We start from the raw sequence: 23,179 nt of genomic DNA, 5'->3' as shown, positions 1-23,179 counted from the left end.
CAGGTCATACTGTACCCCTGAAGATGAAGAATGTTGGTGAAGCAGCGGCTGGAGATGATGTCCCAGGTGATGGAGTGCATAAATGCATGGGTTCTGGAGGTCTTGGTTCCCGTGGGAAAGGTTGATTTGGAATGCTGCCTCCCAAAGGTGTGGACACAAACTGCACATGTGGTCCTGGCTGCACAATGCGACTGAACTGGGTGGGCGTGTGGCAGAAAGTTGGAGCATAGGATTCCTGAGGAGCTGGACGGTACATAGGTGGCCAATTAGGGGTGGCCACATCCGGAGCCTCCATTTCGACAAAGGTTGAGTGTGGGGAAGGGTGCTCTGCCATGATTATGTAAAGGAAATATAATATCAATAAATGATGCAATAAAAGTGTTTCAAATCAGTAGTGTGTATGTCAGTTAATTCATATAATTTACCTTGCCTTTTAATTGTACAAATGTAGTTCACAGTTCACAACATTAAGCAAGTGTCTCAAAACAATTGTCAAAAAAGTCAATCAAAAAAGAAAAAAAAAATTTTTTTTTTTTTTTTTTTTGGAAAGCATAAATCAGGGTAATTAGTCACAGATCACCAATCGCGTTGAGGTCACGAATTACACAATAAATCCTCACTGCAGTCAGATAATAGGTTTCAATTAAAGTTGCTCTTCATTACGATATTAAAAAAAAAAAATAAAAAAAAATGTGTGGCAACCAAGAAAATTTGGTTAACAGGAAGTTCAAAATTCCCAGGTTTGAGAAAATTAACAGGTGTAGCAAAAAGGATTCCCACACTTAAGTTCCAAAATTCAAAACTTCCCAATAATGTAAATACAAAAAGAAAATAACAATTCAAGTAAAGAAAAAAATTAAATTCAATAAGTCAATGCAAATTCACATTCACAAGTAGTCACGTATTCACACTCAATTGTGTTCAAGTCCCTTGTCGGGCGCCACTCTGTAACAGTGGTGGTGGCTGCCCTAAACTTAAATTATTATTTTTTTAACGACAAATTCGGGCGCCAGACAGTTTTCTAAAACTGACAAAAATCAAACAACCCAGGATAGCAAAAGAAAACCACTGATTACATACAAAAACAAGTATTTCAAAACAAGTTGGAATTTATTGCATAATGTCCATAAACATTATAAAAAAAAATACTTATTTCGAAAAAAACAACCAAACAAACAGTAAATAAAGAAATAGATAGATATAGTTCTTAACGTAACAGTTAAATTTCTCAGTTCCAAATCAGTGTTCACACAATCACAAACGCTATAAAGGAAATTACAGGTCATACTGGTCACACTCTAGCTGGGCGTCAACACTGGCAGATTCGTGTGTCCATATTCACGCCAAACTTTACATATAACCAAAAGAGAAAGAGGAAAAAACATTTTGAATTCACATTTCGTGGTTGAATACTCAAACAAAATGCAAAACTTTAAAGATCAACGATAAGGCATTCAACTTAATCAAAAAGCACGAATAAGCAATAAAACAAATGTGCGGATCTGAATGGAATGTGTGTGTGTCTGATAGCGTGTGAATGAGTGTAGTGTGAGATTGCGCGTCGGGCACACTGACCAATTTTGGCGGACAGAATCACAAACTGGAGAGTGTAGTTGGACCTCGTCTGGCTCCAGGAAGGAAGTTTAACGCCTTGGACTCGTTTGAGAGTGAACCGCTCACCAACAACAGCCGATCTTTAAGGTGCGTCGCTATGGAATCGCCAGACTACACGTCGCATCAGACAGCGTGCGCGGGAAGCCTCAGTTAAAACAAACGCCGCCTTCCACTCCACATGGTAACCATTTACTTCACTCTCCTTCTCACGAATCGAAACATACCCCGATGACGTGTCCTCCTTCCACCTGACTAAATAGGCCTCACCTCCATTTCCCTTTCCGCCATTAATTACTCACTCCACCCTTTCCGTTAAAAGTGAAAGTGAAAGTAAACGTAAACATGGCTGTATAGTTTACTGCACTGTCACAACAGTGCGTCAATAAAGCAAAATGACAGTTAAAGGCATTTCGTCATTGAAATCGGTGATGTCATCATTCAGCTAAGTTCAGTTTAAATAGTATCTGTGCAATAATTTGCAATCAAGTCAACAATATCGCTGTACATGAAGTGTCCCCAGCTATGCCTGCCAGAGGCAACAGAGGCAAGGAACCAAAACTCGATCGGTGAAAAAATGGAGAAAAAACCCGGTGAGAAACCAGGCTCAGTCGGGGAGACAGTTCCCCTCTGGTCAGAAGAAACAAGCAAATCAGCTCCAGGCTGCAGAAAAGTCAGACTGTGCAGAAGAATCATCTGTTTCCTGTGGTCTTGTCCTGGTGGTCGTCTGAGACAAGGTCTTTACAGGGGATCTGTATCTGGGGCTCATCTAGTTGTCCGATAGGGCTAGAGGTGTTTCAGGGCCATAGAGGTCTTTCTAGGTGTTGATCAACCATCTTGTCTGGATACTGACTGGATCCGGGTGACTGAAGCGGCCCACTGATCTGGATACAGACTGGATCTGGTGGCTACGGTGACCTCGGAATAAGGGATTTCTTTAAAAGACTCTTTTATTCATATAAGATTTTCTCCAACTTTTCAGATGGAGGCATGAGAAAGAGATTGCCTTGATTTGGCTTGTGGTTATTGGTGGACCGAGGGGACTTTTGTGAGTTTTACTCCTCCCTTTTGGAGTGGGGGGGGGCTGACGAAACGCATGTGGGCAGGCGTCGTCACCCTTGATGACCCTTGGCGAGCGTAGTGGTTTACCAGAGGCAGCCCACAGGCCCGAGGGGTCATAGACACAGCTCGAGTTTCTCTTCATTATCGCATAAATCTTTCGCCTTTTACTAAAGATTTCCGTGGAGGGGAACTTTTGCGAGTGACCTGTATTTTTGGGTGCTCTGCTCACAGCAGAGCTACATCGAAATGTCAAGAGCAGAATCAATTTGGCCGTCTGCCAACACGCTGCAGGAGGGCGTGCCACTGGTCATCGTCTTTATTTGCACTCTCTGCGTTTGCGCTTTCAGCACTTAGTGTTTATTTAACTGGCATGGGAAGGCAGCACTTTCTTGTACGTGACGGGATGCAAATTCTGGAAGGCTCTCTTTAGTGACGGGTCCAAACAAAGATCTCATCAGCTCCTCTAGCCCTATCGGCGACTCGTGCACTTCGAGCCTTCTTAGCGACGGCGCAAGTGGCTGACTGCTGACTGCGTTGGTGGTATAGTGGTGAGCATAGCTGCCTTCAAAGCAGTTGACCCGGGTTCGATTCCCGGCCAACGCATGTCCTTTGGCTCGGGCTGATGTCGAAGCAGAACTCCTTCTATGACCTGTGGCTCCTCCCAAAACTTTTGGATGGATCGTTCGGAAGCCGAAAAGAGCTAGCTCTCCCCGTCGGGGAATCGAACCCCGGTCTTCCGCGTGACAGGCGGAGATACTGTCCACTATACTAACGAGGAGCTGCGCATGCTGCCGTTTCTCCCCCAACCGACGCTACTGCACCGACATAACTGAACAATGCATGGCTTTTTCTGACGCTGACACAGCCCTAGCACCGTCAAATTCCGGATGGACCCATCATTAGCTAAAGTCGCATAACATTTGGAACACTACCCGTTGCAGGGGTCATTGTTTGGACTCTTTTTTTTATTTATTTTTTTTTAATTGCGCTTTAAACAAAAATGATTGTGTCAATGCAACTGAACAACATTAATTAGGAACACAGTTTGTCAATAAAGCAAAATGAAAGTTAAAGGCATTTCGTCATTGAAATCGGTGATGTCATCATTCAGCTAAGTTCAGTTTAAATAGTATCTGTGCAATAATTTGCAATCAAGTCAACGATATCGCTGTACATGAAGTGTCCCCAGCTATGCCTGCCAGAGGCGACAGAGGCAAGGAACCAAAACTCGATCGGTGAAAAAATGGAGAAAAAACCCGGTGAGAAACCAGGCTCAGTTGGGGAGACAGTTCTCCTCTGGTCAGAAGAAACCAGCAAATCAGCTCCAGGCTGCAGAAAAGTCAGACTGTGCAGAAGAATCATCTGTTTCCTGTGGTCTTGTCCTGGTGGTCGTCTGAGACAAGGTCTTTACAGGGGATCTGTATCTGGGGCTCATCTAGTTGTCCGATAGGGCTAGAGGTGTTTCAGGGCCATAGAGCTCCTTTCTAGGTGTTGATCAACCATCTTGTCTGGATACTGACTGGATCCGGGTGACTGAAGCGGCCCACTGATCTGGATACAGACTGGATCTGGTGGCTACGGTGACCTCGGAATAAGGGATTTCTTTAAAAGACTCTTTTATTCATATAAGATTTTCTCCAACTTTTCAGATGGAGGCATGAGAAAGAGATTGCCTTGATTTGGCTTGTGGTTATTGGTGGACCGAGGGGACTTTTGTGAGTTTTACTCCTCCCTTTTGTAGTGGGGGGGGGGGGCTGACGAAACGCATGTGGGCAGGCGTCGTCACCCTTGATGACCCTTGGGGAGCGTAGTGGTTTACCAGAGGCAGCGCACAGGCCCGAGGGGTCGTAGACACAGCTCGAGTTTCTCTTCATTGTCGCATAAATCTTTCGCCTTTTACTAAAGATTTCCGTGGAGGGGAACTTTTGCGAGTGACCTGTATTTTTGGGTGCTCTGCTCACAGCAGAGCTACATCGAAATGTCAAGAGCAGAATCAATTTGGCCGTCCGCCAACACGCTGCAGGAGGGCGTGCCACTGGTCATCGTCTGTATTTGCACTCTCTGCGTTTGCGCTGTCAGCACTTAGTGTTTATTTAGCTGGCATGGGAAGGCAGCACTTTCTTGTACGTGACGGGATGCAAATTCTGGAAGGCTCTCTTTAGTGACGGGTCCAAACAAAGATCTCATCAGCTCCTCTAGCCCTATCGGCGACTCGTGCAGTTCGAGCCTTCTTAGCGACGGCGCAAGTGGCTGACTGCTGACTGCGTTGGTGGTATAGTGGTGAGCATAGCTGCCTTCCAAGCAGTTGACCCGGCTTCGATTCCCGGCCAACGCATGTCCTTTGGCTCGGACTGATGTCAAAGCAGAACTCCTTCTGTGACCTGTGGCTCCTCCCAAAACTTTTGGATGGATCGTTCGGAAGCCGAAAAGAGCTTGCTCTCCCCGTCGGGGAATCGAACCCCGGTCTTCCGCGTGACAGGCGGAGATACTGTCCACTATACTAACGAGGAGCTGCGCATGCTGCCGTTTCTCCCCCAACCGACGCTACTGCACCGACATAACTGAACAATGCATGGCTTTTTCTGACGCTGACACAGCCCTAGCACCGTCAAATTCCGGATGGACCCATCATTAGCTAAAGTCGCATAACATTTGGAACACTACCCGTTGCAGGGGTCATTGTTTGGACTCTTTTTTTTTTTTTTTTTAAATTGCGCTTTAAACAAAAAGGATTGTGTCAATGCAACTGAACAACATTAATTAGGAACACAGTGCGTCAATAAAGCAAAATGACAGTTAAAGGCATTTCGTCATTGAAATCGGTGATGTCATCATTCAGCTAAGTTCAGTTTAAATATATCTGGAACCAAAGGAGGAACCAAAGGAACCAAAACTCGATCGGTGAAAAAATGGAGAAAAAACCCGGTGAGAAACCAGGCTCAGTCGGGGAGACAGTTCTCCTCTGGTCAGAAGAAACCAGCAAATCAGCTCCAGACTGCAGAAAAGTCAGACTGTGCAGAAGAATCATCTGTTTCCTGTGGTCTTGTCCTGGTGGTCGTCTGAGACAAGGTTTTTACAGGGGATCTGTATCTGGGGCTCATCTAGTTGTCCGATAGGGCTAGAGGTGTTTCAGGGCCATAGAGGTCCTTTCTAGGTGTTGATCAACCATCTTGTCTGGATACTGACTGGATCCGGGTGACTGAAGCGGCCCACTGATCTGGATACAGACTGGATCTGGTGGCTACGGTGACCTCGGAATAAGGGATTTCTTTAAAAGACTATTTTATTCATATAAGATTTTCTCCAACTTTTCAGATGGAGGCATGAGAAAGAGATTGCCTTGATTTGGCTAGTGGTTATTGGTGGACCGAGGGGACTTTTGTGAGTTTTACTCCTCCCTTTTGGAGTGGGGGGGGGGGGGGGGGGGGGGCTGACGAAACGCATGTGGGCAGGCGTCGTCACCGTTGATGACCCTTGGCGAGCGTAGTGGTTTACCAGAGGCAGCGCACAGCCCCGAGGGGTCGTAGACACAGCTCGAGTTTCTCTTCATTGTCGCATAAATCTTTCGCCTTTTACTAAAGATTTCCGTGGAGGGGAACTTTTGCGAGTGACCTGTATTTTTGGGTGCTCTGCTCACAGCAGAGCTACATCGAAATGTCAAGAGCAGAATCAATTTGGCCGTCCGCCAACACGCTGCAGGAGGGCGTGCCACTGGTCATCGTCTGTATTTGCACTCTCTGCGTTTGCGCTGTCAGCACTTAGTGTTTATTTAGCTGGCATGGGAAGGCAGCACTTTCTTGTACGTGACGGGATGCAAATTCTGGAAGGCTCTCTTTAGTGACGGTTCCAAACAAAGATCTCATCAGCTCCTCTAGCCCTATCGGCGACTCGTGCAGTTCGAGCCTTCTTAGCGACGGCGCAAGTGGCTGACTGCTGACTGCGTTGGTGGTATAGTGGTGAGCATAGCTGCCTTCCAAGCAGTTGACCCGGCTTCGATTCCCGGCCAACGCATGTCCTTTGGCTCGGACTGATGTCAAAGCAGAACTCCTTCTGTGACCTGTGGCTCCTCCCAAAACTTTTGGATGGATCGTTCGGAAGCCGAAAAGAGCTTGATCTCCCCGTCGGGGAATCGAACCCCGGTCTTCCGCGTGACAGGCGGAGATACTGTCCACTATACTAACGAGGAGCTGCGCATGCTGCCGTTTCTCCCCAAACCGACGCTACTGCACCGACATAACTGAACAATGCATGGCTTTTTCTGACGCTGACACAGCCCTAGCACCGTCAAATTCCGGATGGACCCATCATTAGCTAAAGTCGCATAACATTTGGAACACTACCCGTTGCAGGGGTCATTGTTTGGACTCTTTTTTTTATATATTTTTTTTTAAATTGCGCTTTAAACAAAAAGGATTGTGTCAATGCAACCGAACAACATTAATTAGGAACACAGTGCGTCAATTAAGCAAAATGACAGTTAAAAGCATTTCGTCATTGAAATCGGTGATGTCATCATTCAGCTAAGTTCAGTTTAAATAGTATCTGTGCAATAATTTGCAATCAAGTCAACGATATCGCTGTACATGAAGTGTCCCCAGCTATGCCTGCCAGAGGCGACAGAGGCAAGGAACCAAAACTCGATCGGTGAAAAAATGGAGAAAAAACCCGGTGAGAAACCAGGCTCAGTCGGGGAGACAGTTCCCCTCTGGTCAGAAGAAACCAGCAAATCAGCTCCAGGCTGCAGAAAAGTCAGACTGTGCAGAAGAATCATCTGTTTCCTGTGGTCTTGTCCTGGTGGTCGTCTGAGACAAGGTCTTTACAGGGGATCTGTATCTGGGGCTCATCTAGTTGTCCGATAGGGCTAGAGGTGTTTCAGGGCCATAGAGGTCCTTTCTAGGTGTTGATCAACCATCTTGTCTGGATACTGACTGGATCCGGGTGACTGAAGCGGCCCACTGATCTGGATACAGACTGGATCTGGTGGCTACGGTGACCTCGGAATAAGGGATTTCTTTAAAAGACTCTTTTATTCATATAAGATTTTCTCCAACTTTTCAGATGGAGGCATGAGAAAGAGATTGCCTTGATTTGGCTTGTGGTTATTGGTGGACTGAGGGGACTTTTGTGAGTTTTACTCCTCCCTTTTGGAGTTGGGGGGGGGGCTGACGAAACGCATGTGGGCAGGCGTCGTCACCCTTGATGACCCTTGGCGAGCGTAGTGGTTTACCAGAGCCAGCGCACAGGCCCGAGGGGTCGTAGACACAGCTCGAGTTTCTCTTCATTGTCGCATAAATCTTTCGCCTTTTACTAAAGATTAAAAGGAGGGGAACTTTTGCGAGTGACCTGTATTTTTGGGTGCTCTGCTCACAGCAGAGCTACATCGAAATGTCAAGAGCAGAATCAATTTGGCCGTCCGCCAACACGCTGCAGGAGGGCGTGCCACTGGTCATCGTCTGTATTTGCACTCTCTGCGTTTGCGCTGTCAGCACTTAGTGTTTATTTAGCTGGCATGGGAATGCAGCACTTTCTTGTACGTGACGGGATGCAAATTCTGGAAGGCTCTCTTTAGTGATGGGTCCAAACAAAGATCTCATCAGCTCCTCTAGCCCTATCGGCGACTCGTGCACTTTGAGCCTTCTTAGCGACGGCGCAAGTGGCTGACTGCTGACTGCTGACTCAGTTGGTGGTATAGTGGTGAGCATAGCTGCCTTCCAAGCAGTTGACCCGGGTTCGATTCCCAGCCAACGCATGTCCTTTGGCTCGGGCTGATGTCGAAGCAGAACTCCTTCTGTGACCTGTGGCTCCTCCCAAAACTTTTGGATGGATCGTTCGGAAGCCGAAAAGAGCTAGCTCTCCCCGTCGGGGAATCGAACCCCGGTCTTCCGCGTGACAGGCGGAGATACTGTCCACTATACTAACGAGGAGCTGCGCATGCTGCCGTTTCTCCCCCAACCGACGCTCCTGCACCGACATAACTGAACAATGCATGGCTTTTTCTGACGCTGACACAGCCCTAGCACCGTCAAATTCCGGATGGACCCATCATTAGCTAAATTTGGAACACTACCCGTTGCAGGGGTCATTGTTTGGACTATTTTTTTTTTTTAATTGCGCTTTAAACAAAAAGGATTGTGTCAATGCAACTGAACAACATTAATTAGGAACACAGTGTAACAGTGGCGGTGGCTGCCCTAAACTTAAATTATTATTTTTTTAAAGACAAATTCGGGCGCCAGACAGTTTTCTAAAACTGACAAAAATCAAACAACCCAGGATAGCAAAAGAAAACCACTGATTACATACAAAAACAAGTATTTCAAAACAAGTTGGAATTTATTGCATAATGTCCATAAACATTATAAAAAAAAAATACTTATTTCGAAAAAAACAACCAAACAAATAGTAAATAAAGAAATAGATAGATATAGTTCTTAACGTAACAGTTACATTTCTCAGTTCCAAATCAGTGTTCACACAATCACAAACGCTATAAAGGAAATCCCAGGTCATACTGGTCACACTCTAGCTGGGCGTCAACACTGGCAGATTCGTGTGTCCATATTCACGCCAAACTTTACATATAACCAAAAGAGAAAGAGGAAAAAACATTTTGAATTTACATTTCGTGGTTGAATACTCAAACAAAATGCAAAACTTTAAAGATCAACGATAAGGCATTCAACTTAATCAAAAAGCACGAATAAGCAATAAAACAAATGTGCGGATCTGAATGGAATGTGTGTGTGTCTGATAGCGTGTGAATGAGTGTAGTGTGAGATTGCGCGTCGGGCACACTGACCAATTTTGGCGGACAGAATCGCAAACTGGAGAGTGTAGTTGGACCTCGTCTGGCTCCAGGAAGGAAGTTTAACGCCTTGGACTCGTTTGAGAGTGAACCGCTCACCAACAACAGCCGATCTTTAAGGTGCGTCGCTATGGAATCGCCAGACTCCACGTCGCATCAGACAGCGTGTGCGGGAAGCCTCAGTTCAAACAAACGCCGCCCTTCACTCTCCTTCTCACGAATCGAAACATACCCCGATGACGTGTCCTCCTTCCACCTGACTAAATAGGCCTCACCTCCATTTCCCTTTCCGCCATTAACTACTCACTCCACCCTTTCCGTTAAAAGTGAAAGTGAAAGTAAACGTAAACATGGCTGTATAGTTTACTGCACTGTCACACGCTCTTCCCCCCCTGAAAGAAAACAACCCATGGTTGTTTATTTGGGAGTGTTAAAATCCCAGAAACTCATCTTCTTCATCAGAGTTGTCTTGGAATATTTTTAGGAGTTTTTCCTTACTTTGGGACTCTAACTCTTCGGCTGTCGGGTAGCACATTTTCATATTGCACACATGGGTTGTTCGAACATCTTCTCCAGTAGTCTCCAGTGCAACACGGTAATTCAGTGGACCCAGCTGTTTTATTACACGGTAAGGACCTTTCCATTTACTTGCTAGTTTAGCAGTGAATTTAGCTTTTGCACTAGATTGTGGAAAGTTCCTTATCCACACACGATCTTCTTTTTTAAATGTTAGTTCTCGTCTGTGTTTGTTGTAATTTCTTGTTTGTCTAACATGAGCCTTTTTGCTGTTTTCCATAGCTTTGGATTGAAGCTGGGTTAAACAATGAACAACATCGTATGCTGGCACATCAGGATTGAGATTTTTACCTCGGAGAAGTTTGTCCATTGGACTCTGTAGCTTTCTTCCCAGTTGCAGTTCCGCTGGAGTCATCCCTATGGTCTCTTGGACAGCAGAATTGATGGCAAATCTGAACTCTGATAAATATTGATCCCACTTGTTGTGATTTTCATCTAGGTATGCCGCTATCATGTATTTAAGTGTGCGGTTGACTCTCTCAGTCATGTTGGTCTGAGGATGGTATGCAGTTGTCAGTTTAGGAGTTACCTTCCATTTTTCGCAGACATCCTTAAATACAGACGAAACAAATTGTGTACCCCTATCAGACAGCAAGAAATCAGGCACACCCCATCTGGTCAGAATCTCCTTCCTGAAAATGGCAGCAACCGTTTGTGCATTGGCATTTCGCATGAAATGCGAATGCATGTTCTTCCCAGATCTTATCCAGAGAGATTGGGAGATCCTCTGACTCCTTGTGGCTGGCATACAAGTTGCAACTCACTCTGATGGGGATTCGAGAGAGAGCGTCAGGTGCCACATTTAGCTTTCCCTTCCGGTATTCAACAATGAAATCGAATCTTTGCAGTCGTAGGGCCCATCTGATTAAACGACTTGAGGTCTTGGTGGACCCCATCACCCACTGCAGTGCAGAGTGATCCGTAACAACAGTAAACAACTTGTGTTCCAGATAATGCTGCCACTTCTCCAGAGCCCAAACTACTGCCAAGCATTCTTTTTCCGTTGCAGAATAATTCACTTCAGCTTTGTTCAAAGCTCTGCTAGCATAAGCTATGACTTCCTCTTTCTCATGGTCCTTCTGTGTCAGCACAGCGCCCAGACCGGTCTCACTAGCATCTGTTTAGACAATGAAGGGGTGCTGTAAATTTGGGTGTCCCAGAATGGGAGGTGTCATCAAGCTTATTTTCAACTGCTCAAAAGCCTGCTGACATTGCGGCGTCCACTGGAAAACTCTGTCCTTCTTCTTCAGGGCATTGAGGGGTTCAGCGATCTGGGAAAAGAATGGGACAAACCGGTGGTACCACCCGGCTAAACCAAGGAATCGCTGGACCTCCTTGAGGTTTCTTGGAATTGGGTAAGAACGAATAACTTCAACTTTGCTGGAATCAGCAGAGATGCCTTGAATACTCACGACATGGCCTAGGAACGCTAGTTCCTGCAGACAGAATTTGCTTTTTTTAAGGTTGATAGTCAGGCCTGCTTTTTTTCAGCTTGTATAAGACACTCTGGATGTCAAGGAAGTGCTGTTCAATGGTTGGGGAATAGATGATAATGTCATCTATGTACACAAAGCAATTGTGACCACGTAGTTCGCCCAAAACCATTTCCATTAATCTTTGGAAGGTAGCTGGGGCATTTTTCAATCCAAATGGCATTACATTAAACTGGAAATAATCCAAATGGTGTAATAAATGCTGTCTTCGCTGTACTTTCAGGGTCCATGGTCACCTGCCAGTAACCGCTATTCAGATCAATGGTTGAAAAAATAGCAGCTCCAGAAAGAGATTCCAATATCTCTGCGATGTTTGGCAGTGGGTATGCGTCACTTTCCTTAACAGCATTTACCTTACGGTAGTCTACACAAAACCGGAGACTCCCATCTTTTTTTGGGACAAGGACGACAGGTGAGGCCCAACCTGAATGAGAAGGTTTCACAATGCCTGCACTCAACATTTCTTCCAGTTGTTTCTCCACAACAGCTTGTTTGGCAGGGGACATGCGATAGGGTCGTTGTTTTATTGGTACTTGTTGGGTGAGGTAAATACGATGTTTGAGAACATCAGTGCGACCTGGTCTGAGTGCACATACCTCTGGATTGGCCTCCAGGACTTGACGTAGCTGGCATTTTCCATCAGCCGGTAAGTGGGCTCCATTTACTGCACTGTCAATAAAGTTTTTTATGTCCATGTCATCTGTGCTGAATGTAAATTTGGGTTGAGGGGGAGGGATTGAACTCAAGAGAGAGATACTCTGGTTGGTATTACCTTGTTGCTTTCCTTTTCTGGGTCTGTTCTCAGGTACACTTGCATAGCCTGGTTGGAATGGGTGTTCCACATCAGGAGTAGATTTGAAAGTATACTTTTTGTCGATTACACTTATTTGTAAACCACTAAAGAAGATGAAATCCAGGCCCAGGACTACTGAATATGACAGAGCCCTGGGTGCTAGAACTGCAGCTGGTATGGTGAATACTTTGTCATGAATATTAATTGAGACATTCAGCCATCCAAGAGGAACCTCTGCTTCACCGTTAGCAAGATACAAAGGTCCAAGTGTCCAGGGTTGGAGATCATGGGGTGATTGAGCAATGTTCTTCCAGAGAAACTCATGGATAAGGGTATAGCTTGCACCTGTGTCCACAATGGCTTTTCCCTTCCATGAGCCAACACTAACAGGCACAATTAACTGTTGAGGCACGCTGACAGGATTGATAGGAGTAGATGATGTACTTCTAGCTGTAATGGTGGAAATGGGTTTACCTGGGGGTGTTTGAGAATTCTTCATAGTTGTTGAAGACACTGAATTGTTGGAAGGTTGGCCAGGTGGCTTGGGTGACTGGAAATTCCGTTTGTTGCTAGGTGGCTTATAACCCGAAGACGGGGTTGATTGAGCTGGAGAAGTAAAGTGAGGGCATGTACCTGGTGCGTGAAGTCCTCTACATCGCCAACATTGTACAGCAGGTTGGACAGGAGTCATCCCTCTGGGTGATGCGACAACAGTTTTGGAACCAGCTTTGCTGTCACACTGCTTCTGTGTTTCATGGTCTTTCTCCAGTTGGTGACCCAGTCGAACCAACTCTTCCACGGTGGTTACATGGCTACGAAGATGACTAGCGAGGTAAGGTTTTATGTTTTTAAGGATCATCTTAACTATGTCTGCTTCAGTTAAACTTGGTTTCCATCTTTTACAGAGAGCTCTGTAGGTGAAAGCAAAATCCCTTATGGACTCCTTTTCGCCTTGAATCCGATGGCGGACACGTTCAGCCAACTCATCTTCATAGTCCTCAGCTAGAAAAGCAGCAAGAAAAACAGACTGAAACTCACTCCATGTTGTGACAGATGATCTTGCAACTTCCCACCAGTCACGTGCAGTGCCATATAAAACTGTCCTGAAGGTGGCCAAGATATCAGCGTCCATTAGAGGATGTACAGCAAGAAAGTCTTGACATCGTGTTATGTACAACAAAGGATCTGGGTCGTCAGCTGGCCTTCCAAATGCGGGAAATGTTAGCTTGATGTGGTCAGTTTTAACAGCAGTAGCAGGGGCTGCTGGATGAGTCACTTGTGATGGTGATTGAGATAAGGGGTTATGAAGAGAAATACTTTTCCCACTCAGGTCAGTTATTCTTTTTTCTTGACTCTCAAACTTTGCTTCCATTTTAGTTTGCAGTTCTTTCATGTTTGTGGACAATTTGTCAGTGAGTAATGTCAATTGACTACTTTTTTCCAGCAGTTGATTAGAATCCTTCTTAAAGTGCTGTTGAACTGATTGAATGTCCTGTTGAATCTCAGACTGCAACTGTTGCACCATAAAGCGCACTTCTCCCACTAAGGTATTCTCTACCTTTTGGAGTTCCTGAGCCATCATCATTTTCATAGCTTTAATTGTCTGATCAGACTCAGTTTCAGCTTGCTGCTTGTTTGCAGATAATGTAGTGGAGAGTTGTTGCTTGATTTCGTCCATCTTTCCAGCGAGTTTAGTGATCTGGCTCTCATGGCTGGACGAGTTGGACTTGAATTCATTAGTGAGTTCAGTTACAGCTTTCTCTTGTTTGGTCATGAAATCATGCAACTGGTCCCAGTTACCTTGTGCTCGTGCAGTGAGTTGACCAATCTCTCTTCCAGGTGTTGGGAGAGTTCTAGGCAGGTCATACTGTACCCCTGAAGATGAAGAATGTTGGTGAAGCAGCGGCTGGAGATGATGTCCCAGGTGATGGAGTGCATAAATGCATGGGTTCTGGAGGTCTTGGTTCCCGTGGGAAAGGTTGATTTGGAATGCTGCCTCCCAAAGGTGTGGACACAAACTGCACATGTGGTCCTGGCTGCACAATGCGACTGAACTGGGTGGGCGTGTGGCAGAAAGTTGGAGCATAGGATTCCTGAGGAGCTGGACGGTACATAGGTGGCCAATTAGGGGTGGCCACATCCGGAGCCTCCATTTCGACAAAGGTTGAGTGTGGGGAAGGGTGCTCTGCCATGATTATGTAAAGGAAATATAATATCAATAAATGATGCAATAAAAGTGTTTCAAATCAGTAGTGTGTATGTCAGTTAATTCATATAATTTACCTTGCCTTTTAATTGTACAAATGTAGTTCACAGTTCACAACATTAAGCAAGTGTCTCAAAACAATTGTCAAAAAAGTCAATCAAAAAAGAAAAAAAAAATTTTTTTTTTTTTTTTTTTTGGAAAGCATAAATCAGGGTAATTAGTCACAGATCACCAATCGCGTTGAGGTCACGAATTACACAATAAATCCTCACTGCAGTCAGATAATAGGTTTCAATTAAAGTTGCTCTTCATTACGATATTAAAAAAAAAAAATAAAAAAAAATGTGTGGCAACCAAGAAAATTTGGTTAACAGGAAGTTCAAAATTCCCAGGTTTGAGAAAATTAACAGGTGTAGCAAAAAGGATTCCCACACTTAAGTTCCAAAATTCAAAACTTCCCAATAATGTAAATACAAAAAGAAAATAACAATTCAAGTAAAGAAAAAAATTAAATTCAATAAGTCAATGCAAATTCACATTCACAAGTAGTCACGTATTCACACTCAATTGTGTTCAAGTCCCTTGTCGGGCGCCACTCTGTAACAGTGGTGGTGGCTGCCCTAAACTTAAATTATTATTTTTTTAACGACAAATTCGGGCGCCAGACAGTTTTCTAAAACTGACAAAAATCAAACAACCCAGGATAGCAAAAGAAAACCACTGATTACATACAAAAACAAGTATTTCAAAACAAGTTGGAATTTATTGCATAATGTCCATAAACATTATAAAAAAAAATACTTATTTCGAAAAAAACAACCAAACAAACAGTAAATAAAGAAATAGATAGATATAGTTCTTAACGTAACAGTTAAATTTCTCAGTTCCAAATCAGTGTTCACACAATCACAAACGCTATAAAGGAAATTACAGGTCATACTGGTCACACTCTAGCTGGGCGTCAACACTGGCAGATTCGTGTGTCCATATTCACGCCAAACTTTACATATAACCAAAAGAGAAAGAGGAAAAAACATTTTGAATTCACATTTCGTGGTTGAATACTCAAACAAAATGCAAAACTTTAAAGATCAACGATAAGGCATTCAACTTAATCAAAAAGCACGAATAAGCAATAAAACAAATGTGCGGATCTGAATGGAATGTGTGTGTGTCTGATAGCGTGTGAATGAGTGTAGTGTGAGATTGCGCGTCGGGCACACTGACCAATTTTGGCGGACAGAATCACAAACTGGAGAGTGTAGTTGGACCTCGTCTGGCTCCAGGAAGGAAGTTTAACGCCTTGGACTCGTTTGAGAGTGAACCGCTCACCAACAACAGCCGATCTTTAAGGTGCGTCGCTATGGAATCGCCAGACTACACGTCGCATCAGACAGCGTGCGCGGGAAGCCTCAGTTAAAACAAACGCCGCCTTCCACTCCACATGGTAACCATTTACTTCACTCTCCTTCTCACGAATCGAAACATACCCCGATGACGTGTCCTCCTTCCACCTGACTAAATAGGCCTCACCTCCATTTCCCTTTCCGCCATTAATTACTCACTCCACCCTTTCCGTTAAAAGTGAAAGTGAAAGTAAACGTAAACATGGCTGTATAGTTTACTGCACTGTCACAACAGTGCGTCAATAAAGCAAAATGACAGTTAAAGGCATTTCGTCATTGAAATCGGTGATGTCATCATTCAGCTAAGTTCAGTTTAAATAGTATCTGTGCAATAATTTGCAATCAAGTCAACAATATCGCTGTACATGAAGTGTCCCCAGCTATGCCTGCCAGAGGCAACAGAGGCAAGGAACCAAAACTCGATCGGTGAAAAAAATGGAGAAAAAACCCGGTGAGAAACCAGGCTCAGTCGGGGAGACAGTTCCCCTCTGGTCAGAAGAAACCAGCAAATCAGCTCCAGGCTGCAGAAAAGTCAGACTGTGCAGAAGAATCATCTGTTTCCTGTGGTCTTGTCCTGGTGGTCGTCTGAGACAAGGTCTTTACAGGGGATCTGTATCTGGGGCTCATCTAGTTGTCCGATAGGGCTAGAGGTGTTTCAGGGCCATAGAGGTCCTTTCTAGGTGTTGATCAACCATCTTGTCTGGATACTGACTGGATCCGGGTGACTGAAGCAGCCCACTGATCTGGATACAGACTGGATCTGGTGGCTACGGTGACCTCGGAATAAGGGATTTCTTTAAAAGACTCTTTTATTCATATAAGATTTTCTCCAACTTTTCAGATGGAGGCATGAGAAAGAGATTGCCTTGATTTGGCTTGTGGTTATTGGTGGACCGAGGGGACTTTTGTGAGTTTTACTCTTCCCTTTTGGAGTTGGGGGGGGGGGGCTGACGAAACGCATGTGGGCAGGCGTCGTCACCCTTGATGACCCTTGGCGAGCGTAGTGGTTTACCAGAGGCAGCGCACAGGCCCGAGGGGTCGTAGACACAGCTCGAGTTTCTCTTCCATGTCGCATAAATCTTTCGCCTTTTACTAAAGATTTCCGTGGAGGGGAACCTTTGCGAGTGACCTGTATTTTTGGGTGCTCTGCTCACAGCAGAGCTACATCGAAATGTCAAGAGCAGAATCAATTTGGCCGTCCGCCAACACGCTGCAGGAGGGCGTGCCACTGGTCACAGTCTGTATTTGCACTCTCTGCGTTTGCGCTGTCAGCACTTAGTGTTTATTTAGCTGGCATGGGAAGGCAGCACTTTCTTGTACGTGACGGGATGCAAATTCTGGAAGGCTCTCTTTAGTGACGGGTCCAAACAAAGATCTCATCAGCTCCTCTAGCCCTATCGGCAACTCGTGCACTTCGAGCCTTCTTAGCGAAGGCGCAAGTGGCTGACTGCTGACTGCGTTGGTGGTATAGTGGTGAGCATAGCTGCCTTCCAAGCAGTTGACCTGGGTTCGATTCCCGGCCAACGCATGTCCTTTGGCTCGGGCTGATGTCGAAGCAGAACTCCTTCTGTGACCTGTGGCTCCTCCCAAAACTTTTGGATGGATCGTTCGGAAGCCGAAAAGAGCTAGCTCTCCCCATCGGGGAATCGAACCCCGGTCTTCCGCGTGACAGGCGGAGATACTGTCCATTATTCTAACGAGGAGCTGCGCATGCTGCCGTTTCTCCCCCATCCGACGCTACTGCACCGACATAACTGAACAATGCATGGCTTTTTCTGACGCTGACACCGCCCTAGCACCGTCAAATTCCAGATGGACCCATCATTAGCTAAAGTCGCATAACATTTGGAACACTACCCGTTGCAGGGGTCATTGTTTGGACTCTTTTTTTTTTTTTTTAAATTGCGCTTTAAACAAAAAGGATTGTGTCAATGCAACTGAACAACATTAATCAGGAACACAGTGCGTCAATAAAGCAAAATGACAGTTAAAGGCATTTCGTCATTGAAATCGGTGATGTCATCATTCAGCTAAGTTCAGTTTAAATAGTATCTGTGCAATAATTTGCAATCAAGTCAACAATATCGCTGTACATGAAGTTTCCCCAGCTATGCCTGCCAGAGGCGACAGAGGCAAGGAACCAAAACTCGATCGGTGAAAAAATTGAGAAAAAACCCGGTGAGAAACCAGGCTCAGTCGGGGAGACAGTTCCCCTCTGGTCAGAAGAAACCAGCAAATCAGCTCCAGGCTGCAGAAAAGTCAGACTGTGCAGAAGAATCATCTGTTTCCTGTGGTCTTGTCCTGGTGGTCGTCTGAGACAAGGTCTTTACAGGGGATCTGTATCTGGGGCTCATCTAGTTGTCCGATAGGGCTAGAGGTGTTTCAGGGCCATAGAGGTCCTTTCTAGGTGTTGATCAACCATCTTGTCTGGATACTGACTGGATCCGGGTGACTGAAGCGGCCCACTGATCTGGATACAGACTGGATCTGGTGGCTACGGTGACCTCGGAATAAGGGATTTCTTTAAAAGACTCTTTTATTCATATAAGATTTTCTCCAACTTTTCAGATGGAGGCATGAGAAAGAGATTGCCTTGATTTGGCTTGTGGTTATTGGTGGACCGAGGGGACTTTTGTGAGTTTTACTCCTCCCTTTTGGAGTTGGGGGGGGGGGCTGACGAAACGCATGTGGGCAGGCGTCGTCACCCTTGATGACCCTTGGCGAGCGTAGTGGTTTACCAGAGGCAGCGCACAGGCCCGAGGGGTCGTAGACACAGCTCGAGTTTCTCTTCATTGTCGCATAAATCTTTCGCCTTTTACTAAAGATTTCCGTGGAGGGGAACTTTTGCGAGTGACCTGTATTTTTGGGTGCTCTGCTCACAGCAGAGCTACATCGAAATGTCAAGAGCAGAATCAATTTGGCCGTCCGCCAACACGCTGCAGGAGTGCGTGCCACTGGTCATCGTCTGTATTTGCACTCTCTGCGTTTGCGCTGTCAGCACTTAGTGTTTATTTAGCTGGCATGGGAAGGCAGCACTTTCTTGTACGTGACGGGATGCAAATTCTGGAAGGCTCTCTTTAGTGACGGGTCCAAACAAAGATCTCATCAGCTCCTCTAGCCCTATCGGCGACTCGTGCACTTCGAGCCTTCTTAGCGAAGGCGCAAGTGGCTGACTGCTGACTGCGTTGGTGGTACAGTGGTGAGCATAGCTGCCTTCCAAGCAGTTGACCCGGGTTCGATTCCCGGCCAACGCATGTCCTTTGGTTTGGGCTGATGTCGAAGCAGAACTCCTTCTGTGACCTGTGGCTCCTCCCAAAACTTTTGGATGGATCGTTCGGAAGCCGAAAAGAGCTAGCTCTCCCCGTCGGGGAATCGAACCCCGGTCTTCCGCGTGACAGGCGGAGATACTGTCCACTATACTAACGAGGAGCTGCGCATGCTGCCGTTTCTCCCCCAACCGATGCTACTGCACCGACATAACTGAACAATGCATGGCTTTTTCTGACGCTGACACAGCCCTAGCACCGTCAAATTCCGGATGGACCCATCATTAGCTAAAGTCGCATAACATTTGGAACACTACCCGTTGCAGGGGTCATTGTTTGGACTTTTTTAATTGCGCTTTAAACAAAAAGGATTGTGTCAATGCAACTGAACAACATTAATTAGGAACACAGTGAGTCAATAAAGCAAAATGACAGTTAAAGGCATTTCGTCATTGAAATCGATGATGTCATCATTCAGCTAAGTTCAGTTTAAATAGTATCTGTGCAATAATTTGCAATCAAGTCAATGATATCGCTGCACATGAAGTGTCCCCAGCTATGCCTGCCAGAGGCGACAGAGGCAAGGAACCAAAACTCGATCGGTGAAAAAAATAGAGAAAAAACCCGGTGAGAAACCAGGCTCAGTCGGGGAGACAGTTCTCCTCTGGTCAGAAGAAACCAGCAAATCAGCTCCAGGCTGTAGAAAAGTCAGACTGTGCAGAAGAATCATCTGTTTCCTGTGGTCTTGTCCTGGTGGTCGTCTAAGACAAGGTCTTTACAGGGGATCTGTATCTGGGGCTCATCTAGTTGTCCCGGTCTCCGCTGTGTTTCAGGGCCATAGAGGTCCTTTCTAGGTGTTGATCCACCATCTTGTCTGGATACTGACTGGATCCGGGTGACATCTAACACACCTGTTTCAAATCATCAGCTCATTAGTAGAGACTGCAAGACCTGATTTGGGTGTGTCTAATAAGGGAGACAATAAAAATGTGCAGGGCAGGGGTGCCTCCAGGACAGGTTTGAGAACCACTGCCCTAAAGAGACAGACTGAGCATCGATGCAATGCGGCCACACTCTCTACGTTAGTTAATTTTTTTGAACTAAAAGGTGCCGAAAAGTATTTCAGACATTGTCCTGTGCAAACTGGTGGCAAAATAGGTCCCACCGAGATTTAAACTCAGATCACTGGATTCAGAGTCCAGAGTACTAACCATTACACCATGGAACCTTAACTGGTGCAGCTGTTGCTCACAGGGCCACAAACACTGGCACCATCGCCAAACTAGTGCTGTTTTATCTTTTCCTGCGGCAAGAAAGCACACAGGCTCCACCGAGATTTGAACTCAGATCGCTGGATTCAAAGCCCAGAGTGCTGACCATTACACCATGGAACCAAAACTGCTTGGTTGGAGGCCAACTTGGAAACAGATAGCTCTCTGGCTGTGAGGAAGCAGTTATACAGAGAGGTTGGAACCCAGTGATTTTTGGTCAATGGCCCGCCTCAAAAAAGGGAAAAGTGTGGGAGATGTTGCCGAATCCCGGGATCAAACCAGGGACTTTTAGATCTTCAGTCTAACGCTCTCCCAACTGAGCTATTTCGGCTACAACAAAGCTCTGCTTAGCAAGCAGGGATTTCAGTGAGATCACCCTACTCTTTGTCGGAGCTGAAGAGCACAGCAGAGATGAGCCCCCAGACAATAAAAAACAGCTGGCCAGTACAGGGATCGAACCCGCGACCTTGGCGTTATTAGCACCACGCTCTAACCAGCTGAGCTAACCGGGCTGGCTTAGCCATCCGTGTCTGCCTGATTAGCAAAAACCTGCGATAATGTTTGTGAATGCAATGAGACAATAAAGCTTCACGTTTTAACCTGAACAAGGGCTCGTCCGGGATTTGAACCCGGGACCTCTCGCACCCAAAGCGAGAATCATACCCCTAGACCAATCAGCCTTCTTCTTCTGGTGAAATTAATCAAAATCCAACATTTTTTCTATGAATATTTTACATTATTATGGGATATTCGGGGGATCCCTAGAGGGCGAGGGGCCTAACGTATGCGACCAACCACGAGTTCCTGGGTGGTCCGGTTCCTGAGTTATAACGGTTCAAATTCCAAATTTTGGGGGGCCGTAACTTGGACCCCCGGGGTCATAGGGACTTGGGGCTGGTGTCGTCGCATAGAGGGCCCCCTGGTCTGACTTTGTCCCGATTTCGGTGCAGCTTGGCCCCGTTTTGGCGGAGTTACAGCTTGGCAAAATGTGTGACATTTTGGTTAACATTCACCACGTGGTTAAATTAACCAAAATCCAACATTTTTTCTATGCATATTTCTTCAGTATAATGGGATAAAATTTACAAAAATTGATTCCTCTGAGTGCCCTGCGTACAGTAGAGGTGTTTTCTTTAATAATATGGCACACATTTGAAATAAATAAAGTTAAATACAGTTGCTATTTAATGAACAGTGAGACACGCACCACTTGTGGTGCACAAGTGTGCAAAAATTCTAAGCTCGTTTTTATGCAAATTCTTCAGTATTTTGGGATAAAACTTGCAAAAATGGATTCCTCTGAATGCCCTTTGTACAGTACAAGTGTTTTCTCTAGGCCTCATCATAATTTTCTTCCGACTTCCACCCCCCTCGAGCTGCCTTCTCTAGCCGGGGAGGGTGCACCCTGGCCGGCATGGATGAGTAGGTGCGAGGGGGGTGGATGGTACTATTATTTTGCTAATATCTCCGCGAAGCGGTGGACCCCGGGGCTGAAATTCGGGGGATCCCTAGAGGGTCGAGGGGCCTACCGTATGCGACCACCCTCGAGTTCCTGGGTGGTCCGGTTCCTTAGTTATAACGGATATAATTCCACATTTTGGGGGGCCGTAACTCGGACCCCCGGGGTCATAGGGACATGGGCCTGTGTCGTCGGATAGAGGGCCCACTGGTCTGACTTTGTCCCGATTTTGGTGCAGTTTGGCCCCGTTTTGGCGGAGTTACAGCTTGGCAAAATGTGTGACATTTTGGTTAACATTCACCTCATGTGGTGAAATTAACCAAAATCCAACATTTTTTCTATGCATATTTCTACAGTATTATGGCATAAAATTTACAAAAATGGATTCCCCTTAGTGCCCTGAGTACAGTACAAGTGTTTTCTCTAGGCCTCATTCTAAAATTTTTCTTCCGACTTCCACCCCCCTCGAGCTGCCTTCTCTAGCCGGTTTCAAATCATCAGCTCATTAGTAGAGACTGCAAGACCTGATTTGGGTGTGTCTAATAAGGGAGACAATAAAAATGTGCAGGGCAGGGGTGCCTCCAGGACAGGTTTGAAAACCACTGCCCTAAATAGACAGACTGAGCATCGATGCAATGCGGCCACACTCTCTACGTTAGTTAATTTTTTTGGACTAAAAGCTGCCGAAAAGTATTTCAGACATTGTCCTGCGCAAACTGGTTGCTTTGGTTGCCAAATATTGCTTTGAGAAAATGCAAAACAGAAAATTTAATCTGCAAATATCTTGATAAACATGAATTAGTGGCAAAATGTGGTATATTCTGACATGACAAACCTGGAATAAATCTGCTTAGGTGGCAGTGAAATGATTCCAGGGATGTGGAGCCTCTGGCACAACGATAGGTTTTTAGAACCACCCCACCCTTGTTTGTAGTTCCAGTTTCAGTATAGAGCGGCACATTTGGAGGATCTTGGATACAGGTGACGTGCCGCCTCTGGACATTCCAGATGTGCTGCATTCTCACACTGTCAAGTAGTGGAACACCAAAAGCATCATTCCCCTTGCCACCCATGAGCTCTCTGATGAGCATATCAAGGAGGCGGATAGTGGTTTCTTCTCCTCGTGTTCTCCTCAAAAAGCTCAGCTTTAGTTAAATGATGGTCCAGTTCTGCCTCCGTCAGTGTAGGCCAGCCCTGTTGGATGAGTTGCTCCCTTTTGGCCCGTCTCAGC

General features: G+C 45.7%; 16 non-coding genes across 16 annotated transcripts; 8 read left to right on the top strand and 8 right to left on the bottom strand.

The window, feature by feature from the left end:
• Positions 1-2,796: 2,796 nt before the first annotated feature.
• On the top strand, positions 2,797-2,911 carry LOC132146090 (U5 spliceosomal RNA). Its single transcript, XR_009434838.1, has one exon. It is a non-coding gene; the product is annotated as a U5 spliceosomal RNA (small nuclear RNA).
• Positions 2,912-3,379: 468 nt separating this feature from the next.
• Positions 3,380-3,451, bottom strand: trnad-guc (transfer RNA aspartic acid (anticodon GUC)). Its single transcript has one exon. It is a non-coding gene; the product is annotated as a tRNA-Asp (tRNA).
• A 1,077-nt stretch (positions 3,452-4,528) lies between these two features.
• Positions 4,529-4,643, top strand: LOC132145790 (U5 spliceosomal RNA). The gene has a single exon (XR_009434556.1). It is a non-coding gene; the product is annotated as a U5 spliceosomal RNA (small nuclear RNA).
• Positions 4,644-5,111: 468 nt separating this feature from the next.
• On the bottom strand, positions 5,112-5,183 carry trnad-guc (transfer RNA aspartic acid (anticodon GUC)). The gene has a single exon. It is a non-coding gene; the product is annotated as a tRNA-Asp (tRNA).
• A 1,021-nt stretch (positions 5,184-6,204) lies between these two features.
• Positions 6,205-6,319, top strand: LOC132145789 (U5 spliceosomal RNA). Its single transcript, XR_009434555.1, has one exon. It is a non-coding gene; the product is annotated as a U5 spliceosomal RNA (small nuclear RNA).
• A 468-nt stretch (positions 6,320-6,787) lies between these two features.
• On the bottom strand, positions 6,788-6,859 carry trnad-guc (transfer RNA aspartic acid (anticodon GUC)). The gene has a single exon. It is a non-coding gene; the product is annotated as a tRNA-Asp (tRNA).
• A 1,077-nt stretch (positions 6,860-7,936) lies between these two features.
• LOC132146123 (U5 spliceosomal RNA) lies at positions 7,937-8,050 on the top strand. The gene has a single exon (XR_009434867.1). It is a non-coding gene; the product is annotated as a U5 spliceosomal RNA (small nuclear RNA).
• Positions 8,051-8,525: 475 nt separating this feature from the next.
• trnad-guc (transfer RNA aspartic acid (anticodon GUC)) lies at positions 8,526-8,597 on the bottom strand. The gene has a single exon. It is a non-coding gene; the product is annotated as a tRNA-Asp (tRNA).
• An 8,403-nt stretch (positions 8,598-17,000) lies between these two features.
• Positions 17,001-17,115, top strand: LOC132146078 (U5 spliceosomal RNA). Its single transcript, XR_009434827.1, has one exon. It is a non-coding gene; the product is annotated as a U5 spliceosomal RNA (small nuclear RNA).
• A 293-nt stretch (positions 17,116-17,408) lies between these two features.
• trnag-ucc (transfer RNA glycine (anticodon UCC)) lies at positions 17,409-17,480 on the top strand. The gene has a single exon. It is a non-coding gene; the product is annotated as a tRNA-Gly (tRNA).
• A 1,246-nt stretch (positions 17,481-18,726) lies between these two features.
• Positions 18,727-18,841, top strand: LOC132145788 (U5 spliceosomal RNA). Its single transcript, XR_009434554.1, has one exon. It is a non-coding gene; the product is annotated as a U5 spliceosomal RNA (small nuclear RNA).
• Positions 18,842-19,134: 293 nt separating this feature from the next.
• trnag-ucc (transfer RNA glycine (anticodon UCC)) lies at positions 19,135-19,206 on the top strand. The gene has a single exon. It is a non-coding gene; the product is annotated as a tRNA-Gly (tRNA).
• A 103-nt stretch (positions 19,207-19,309) lies between these two features.
• On the bottom strand, positions 19,310-19,381 carry trnad-guc (transfer RNA aspartic acid (anticodon GUC)). The gene has a single exon. It is a non-coding gene; the product is annotated as a tRNA-Asp (tRNA).
• A 1,159-nt stretch (positions 19,382-20,540) lies between these two features.
• On the bottom strand, positions 20,541-20,612 carry trnaq-uug (transfer RNA glutamine (anticodon UUG)). Its single transcript has one exon. It is a non-coding gene; the product is annotated as a tRNA-Gln (tRNA).
• A 135-nt stretch (positions 20,613-20,747) lies between these two features.
• On the bottom strand, positions 20,748-20,820 carry trnaf-gaa (transfer RNA phenylalanine (anticodon GAA)). Its single transcript has one exon. It is a non-coding gene; the product is annotated as a tRNA-Phe (tRNA).
• A 107-nt stretch (positions 20,821-20,927) lies between these two features.
• trnai-aau (transfer RNA isoleucine (anticodon AAU)) lies at positions 20,928-21,001 on the bottom strand. Its single transcript has one exon. It is a non-coding gene; the product is annotated as a tRNA-Ile (tRNA).
• Positions 21,002-23,179: the final 2,178 nt, after the last annotated feature.

Source organism: Carassius carassius, chromosome 8, assembly GCF_963082965.1.
Source record: "Carassius carassius chromosome 8, fCarCar2.1, whole genome shotgun sequence".
NCBI classification, from domain to species: Eukaryota; Metazoa; Chordata; class Actinopteri; order Cypriniformes; family Cyprinidae; genus Carassius; species Carassius carassius.
The sequence above is the reverse complement of the archived record's forward strand: the minus strand, read 5'-3'. Positions and strand labels throughout refer to the sequence as shown.